This window comes from Tenebrio molitor, chromosome 1 (assembly GCF_963966145.1).
Source record: "Tenebrio molitor chromosome 1, icTenMoli1.1, whole genome shotgun sequence".
NCBI lineage: Eukaryota > Metazoa > Arthropoda > Insecta > Coleoptera > Tenebrionidae > Tenebrio > Tenebrio molitor.
This window is the reverse complement of record NC_091046.1, coordinates 37,768,486-37,775,868: the sequence shown is the minus strand read 5'-3', so window position 1 is coordinate 37,775,868 and position 7,383 is coordinate 37,768,486. Positions and strand designations below refer to the sequence as shown.

Sequence of the window (7,383 nt, the reverse complement as noted above, 5' to 3'; positions counted from 1 at the left end):
TTTAATGTTGTTAGCGACTCACAGTGAGTAGTTGCTACGTAATCGATCACTGCACTTCACGATACTTTAAATTCAAAACTTGCAATTGTTCGTCTAGTTACTAGTGTTACCAGTCCTTTATTTTTGCCAAATATAATTTTCCTAGCATTGTGTTGTGAACTTTTTTAATTTAAAATGGGGGCAAAATAGAAAAAATATTGTATTACACTCGTTTTATAAGCCATTTTGTCGCACTTGTTTGCTTTATAGCACTCCTCGCTGTGCTCCTCGTGCTCTAAAAAACGAGACAAAATGGTGTCTTATAAAACTAGTATAATAAATTACTATTTCATGTGTCTTCACTTTCTTTATTTCAAAACGAAAATTGTACATATTACATTTGATTAAATTGGAATGTTTTTTTTTATCGTTCATAGGCGGATCGTCGGAGGCTCGCGGCGTGTTCGTGGCACAAAATTTTTAATGAACATTACAATACATGTTACAATGTTATACATACGAGTACATTAGAGGCTCGGCTCGCGTAGCCACTACGCACTCGTAGATAACAATTCCTTAATCCAGACAAATCCAACAAAACAACATAAAGTTAAAATGGGTAGCTTCCGGTTCGTCAAGACCGTGACTTTAGAGGCAACAAAAACATTAATTCCTAAAACTAAGAATTTTAATTTAAAAGTTTGAACAATTTTGTCGTTCGAACTTCCGCTTTGTAATGAAGTTCGTCGGAAAAATCCTTTGAAAGTTTCTTCCCTGTCGTTTGAAATAAAGACATAAAAGCTTTGAAAAATGGGGCAAATTTACCTGATTTGTGTACAATGGTTTAGGGAAAATTTGAATTATTGACAAAACCCCCGCATTAACGGGACAATGGACTTGTTTATGAGAGTGATAAATTTTTATTGCTTTGCACAATTGGCATCCTTTTGTTGAGTAGGATAATTGGGTTGGGAACGATAAAACCCTCTTCAGTAAAGGATACACAGCTGCATTTGCTGTTTTTGTTTATAGCCCAATTTTCACATCATTATCACGAGCACCCCAAAATAAATAGTAAAAAATATAAAATATCCGAAAAATCTAGTTTACGAAGTCGCTTTTAAATCAGGATACACCAGTCACAACAAGAAACAATTATTGCAAAAAACTGATAATTACAATAAATGCGTGAAAAATTTTACTCAATGAAATTATTTGCATTTGAAATTTACATCTAAATAAAGCATTCTTAAAATTTACCACTTAACAAAGAGTTTTGCTATAACACTAACCTATATCTAACGGCTTCTGTCCTACCTACTACAATCACGAAGAAAATGTTACCGGGCCTGCACACAATTAAATTACACCTAACTGTAACGTTTATAGTGACAACAATGACGACATTGTTTATTATTATTTATTGATCGTGGTAACAACATGCAAAAAGCGAGGTTCCTTTGTACTTAATAAAATTGTCCGTTAAGTGAACACATAAATAGTTGTACAAGCGCTTACAATACACACAATTTCTTCTAGGTATAGCAGCACGTAACACAAAAAAAACATACTTATGTGCTATAAAAAAAAAAACGAAATGGATTTACAGACACTGCACAACCTGTCCACAAATTATAATAAAGCATAGGATTTTAAATATTCTTTCTTTAAGAAGTTTAAGATTGAATTTGAACTATCTAAAAATTGTACAAAATTGTATAAAATTGGTGAGGTTATTGCTTTCATTGTTCTGATGTAAAAAGATTTCAAATTAATTTACTTGGCCGTTAATAAGTTATTACGATTTTAATCTTACACATGTTCTTATGGAAAATACGATTTTGTTGAATATAATAAAATAACCAATAAAATATTGAAGTAACGGTACTGGTTTTTTTCAAATTTTTTGTTCGTTTAGTTTTTATATAACTGAAAGTTTTTCTAAAATTGGATAGGTCTTCCCTAGACGGTTTTAGAACAATTAATTAAAATTCATGAAAATTTCGATTTTCGAACGGTGCATTTATTGACTGTGGAAGTGCGGCAACGTTGTCATCAGCTGAACAAGCGAAATAAACTTACAGCTGAAATTTTCTTTAATGGAATCAGTTTGTAAGAGCTCTATTTGTTTCCGTTGTTCTCATTTAGATACAGTCGGTAAAAATTATAGTATATTATATTATAAGTGATAGAAATGCATCATTATACAAGAGTGAAAATTTTTACCGAGGAGTGCGCTTACGCACGAGTGGGACACTTCTCACGAGTTTCATAATGGCATTTCGATCACGTGTGATATACGACGTTCTATCTTACAGATGCAACTATTGCAAAAAATCCAAGAAATGAAGTTTCATTCAAGTAAAATGACAGCTGTCAAATTTACTCACTAGTTAGTACTTTCTTTCACTTGTGATTAAAATTTGACTTCTGCCACCGAAAACAATGGTCTAAGGTAGCTCAAAAACTCCACCTGTAAGATAAAAAATATAATGGCTTTATAACAACATAATCTGGTCACAACTACCCTCAAAGTATGCACATGAGCAGGTGTTAAGATAAGAAAAGTGTTACAGTGTTGCCACGTTTAACCTGTTCCAGAGAGAGTACAGAATTATTTGAAATTATGTAGTTATTCAGTGCGATTCTGTTTCCAAATAGTTATAATATCGATCGTTACATTGAAAATTTGTTATTTTAAATATTTAAAAAAAAATTAGAAAATCACTTCCGAATCAAAATTTAAAAAAATCAAGTTAATTTAGCAAATATATACTTGTAGAGATCATCAACTTGCTTTAAGAAATCATAACAATGTGTAAATTGAATCGCACAGATTATATGAACAATACACACTTCCATCTTTTCCCATTATTTAAATCACATTTATTAATTTGCATCGATTTGAATTCACTCTCAAAATTGAATGTCACATAAATGATTCAATTGGCAAATAGAACTAAAAAAATGTTGTCAAAGAACAAAATACATTTTACAAGTAAATATAAGTACAATTCCGGCTGATATTTATGAATTTTGAATTTTAAGTAGGTACGTTTGACGAAGATTGTATGTTCGATACATCCTTAAATTTCAGAATAAAAAATTAACCTAAAGTCAACAGAACTGTTGTTTATTAAAAAGTTTTTTTTAATCTGCACAGAATCCTTGTGTACAGGAAGTAAACTGAAAGAACTAAATGTTCATAATTTCTCATTTATGAGGTAGACAAATAAAGCACTGATGCATAATAATTGCTAAAGCAAATTTATTTACTAATTTATCATTAATTTATTTTTTTAATGCTGCACGTGTCAGACAACCGTTTATTAATTTCTTTTTAGAAATAAAGATATCAAACAACACAAATGAATGGATGCATTGTTGTAATTTTCAACCATATAAAAAAAAATACGTTGCAAATATCACATTTTCTTTTTAATGGTCGATCTCAACCAAAATAATTTTGCTCTATCGTTCCATTACTAAGTTTGGCAATTTTCGATTTTCTTCGTTTAATTTTCGGTGGACAGAGATCGTACCCTTGGGGCACACAATTTTTCACCAAAAGTGTAGCAGTGGCCCTGTTATTACTCTTCACTTTGGTCACAGTTATGGTTGTGGTCTGGTAGACCCTCCTCCTGGTGTACTGCGGAAGAATAGATTCCAACTGATCCAATCTGTCTTCGATCAACATATCTTTAACTTCTTCCGAAGACAACGCTGGAGTCTTCCCTTGCTTGGTAAAAGGTCTAGGCACTTCGCTACCCTGGACGTACATGTCCAGTCCATCTCCAAGTTCGTTGACTGATCCTTGTTGCTTCCTTCTCCTGTCTTTCACGAACAACTCTTTCGTTACTAAATGTTCGACACCGCCTGCTTGGGGGTGAAGACTCTTGCACGTCGATTTCTTGCCACTAACTCTAACACACACTGGATTCTTGTATACGTATTTGGTCACGACGTTTATCACTTTGGTGGTGATCACCGGGGACGGCTTAATTGGAATGTTAACGTAAGGCATCGATAATGACGGCAATTGACTCATATAATTAAGCGGATTGTATAATTTACCGCAGTCGCGGTACAAATTGCTTTGCACGTCTGTCGATAATAGTATAACAACAAAGAAAAGAAGCGGCGACATTCTTACAAAGCGATGAATCGCTCGACATTTGTGCGGTAACTGGTAGAGAGTAAGCATCGCAACTTCTTTATAACTTTTCCAAGTAGACCACCAGATGCAAATTAGAAAATGTTCAGGCGCTTGCACGATTGTTGTGAACGAGCTTAAATTGAAATGGTGGTGGTTGATTGTGGCACATTTTTTCAGAGCATCCACCTAATTAAGTGACATTATGTTGTGAAACAGTAAAACAAGCACATCGATTTAATGAATTGGAAAATCAAGGCTAATTTGCGAAGTGCACGAACAAATGTTATGAGAAATAGGTTACAAATGGTCCCTGCTTATCGGCCAGCGATCAAAAGAACAATTTTTCTGTTTGTTAGAATAACAACCACAAAGACCGTGTGAAGAGAGTTGTCGTTTTTTAGAGAAAAGTGTGGAAAAGAGAAAATACATCTCTTACGACCACATTTTGTATCTAATGATCAATAATAATTACAGCACTTCGTTAACCCAGATGGGTCTAAAATTTTCTTGTTTTGGTATTTTTTATCAGAAGGAAAAGTGTCGAAAGTGATATTATATTCCTACAATGGCAACGTGATGTTCAAATAATTACATATCCGTTCCACTCAGAATATGTGTGTACAAAAAGTAAATGTAAATTATTGTGTTCCAGACAAGTTTCTGTTAATAGTTATGAATTGTTTTACAAAGTTTTTGCTCACGCTGATGTATTTAAGTAATTAGCTTTACGATTATACAAATGGGCTATTATACAACAAATGGCAGAGATTAAAATACAGTTATAATTTTATAACAATGTTACAGTAATTACAAGAACTTATTCAGACAGTCGTTTCTAATTTTATTATTTTCACTTCCAAAGGTAATCTTTTATAAATTATCGTTATTATAAATATAAGAAAGTAATTCAAACATAAGAACACTATCTAAAGATGTCAGTAAGAAAAGCATTTTGGTACTATGCTGTGGCACAATGATGGACAAAAAATATTAGAAGTTGAAGAAAATAGACAAAAAGTGACATTTTAAACTATTCCAATGAGAATCGCCCTCAAATGTCACATGATTTATATTGACAAATCACAACTCAGAATTGTTTGAATAGCAACCAATCACAATTTAATTAAGCGGAAATTTCCGATATAATTTACCTAAGGAAAAGTTTTTTTCGGGCGATTCTCTTCCGAATATACCTCGGGACAGATATATATCGCCAGAAATTTTTTCTTGCAGTCCAACACTCGTGTTGTCGCTCAAAATTACCCTCGGGCTGGCGCCCTCGTGTAATTTTCTTGCTACAAACACTCGTGTGTCAGGACTGCTCGAAAAAATTTCCGGCAATATATCTGTCCCTTGGTATATTATATATGACAATATAATTCATGTATCACATGATCATGAATGATCCAGTGAAAACGCGTAAAGTCCTTAGTTGCATGGCTATCACAGCGATAATAAAAAACAAAAAAAAATATCATATTTACTTTCGTCGTTACGATTTTTATTGAAATGAATTTGTCAGTTTGACAAAAATAAATGAATAATTTTGTATTTCATTAATTATATGTATTGTCTGATCGAATATAACACGTGGTATGATTAATCATTGATGATATTAAATTCGTGAAATTGAAGCAGGACATTTCACTCGTCCTTCGGACTCGTGAAATCTCCAACTCAATTCCACTCATAATATCATCGATAATAATCATACCACTAGTTATACATATTATAGCTGAAAATAATTTCCGATTATTTATCTATCCAAATCTGCAAAAAAATTCTATTAAATTTTTGTCTTCAAATAATTTCCTCATTATTTTACTTTTTTGAAATAAATGTCTTTTTTCTTTTGCTTTTTTCCTTCCGTAGTAACGCGCAAAATTAAAATATAAAATGATTGCACATTAACTCCACAAATCGAACAATATATATAACAGACAATACCAATGTCAGAAAGATGAAATAAGTTATGTCTGACGAAAATATTTTAGTTATTTACAAATCTTTAAAGAAACTATTTGCGAGTGTATGCAAATAGTTTCTTTAAAGATTTGTAAATAACTAAAATATTTTCGTCAGACATAACTTATTTCATCTTTCTGACATTGGTATTGTCTGTTATCCTACTATCCTATTCTTATCTCCTAACAAAACGACGTACATTTTACCTGCAATGTAAACGCACCTTTCTACCTGTCGATAAATCTTTGTTGGTGCAAACACAAAATTCCTCAGATAATGTAAAAAACATTTTAGACCCAAATTTATAAATAAAACTTTAAACCACAAGCACCTCAGTGAGTCGGTGGTTGTTGGTGAAGTCGTTCGTTCGCTTTGCTCGTGTAACAAAAATGACTAAGTCGCTCTGGCACTTCAACTGCATTTTTCTGTTATTATTTATTGAAATTAATCTAAACGTACACAGTGTAAATAGTGTTGCAGTTCATGAAAGAGCTTTTCGTAACCCTTACACAAGTACAGTTATTAAATCGCAAGTAGTGACATCACTGGTGCCTTCCTCATGTGTGCAAGTTGCAACCACGTTACCACCTTGTAAAAGTGTTCGTTATTTGAGATTTCCGAAACTTCCGTCCGTAACGTATAGTTCAAAATAAACAACGATTTTCTGTGTACACATAACTAATTTTGCAGATTCAACAATCCGGCTAATGAAGAGGTTATTAGTAATTGGAGAACTGACCCAAAAATTGAAACCACTCGGTTAGGATGGGGTGAATATTTCGGTTTCTATGCTCCCACTGTAACTATTACAAAAACGGATCTCCACATTTCTACTGTTCAAGATCCTTCAGTCGTAGTTACGTTTGCCGTCAAAGGATGCAAACCTCTCAAACTACCTCTAGATCTGGACAGATGTCCGCCAGAAGAGTTACCCTCGATTTCGATTGAAGAAATATTACCTACTTCTACGATTGTGCAACCTATTATACCTACAGAGACACTTTTGCCAACTAAAACAATGTCAGCGCTTACTCCATCTAGCACTCTTTATGGGATCTTGTCCGATTTTCCAGAACAACCAACTTTTCATGACGGTCTAAACTTACTTGAACCATCAGCTCAGGAACAGACGGAAAATATTCCTTCTAAACCAACAGCCACATTGCCATTAGGATCATAAATGTAAATAATTATACCATCTAGATAAAAATTAAATTTGCATTTAATATATTTAATGGTGTCCACTTATGTAACTGCGACCGAAATCTTATACAACCATATTA

At 33.0% G+C, this 7,383-nt stretch overlaps 1 long non-coding RNA gene across 1 annotated transcript; it reads left to right on the top strand.

The window, feature by feature from the left end:
• The first annotated feature begins 6,275 nt into the window (after positions 1-6,275).
• LOC138122288 (uncharacterized) lies at positions 6,276-7,383 on the top strand. The gene is made up of 2 exons (XR_011156419.1): positions 6,276-6,737; positions 6,791-7,383. It is a non-coding gene; the product is annotated as an uncharacterized lncRNA (long non-coding RNA).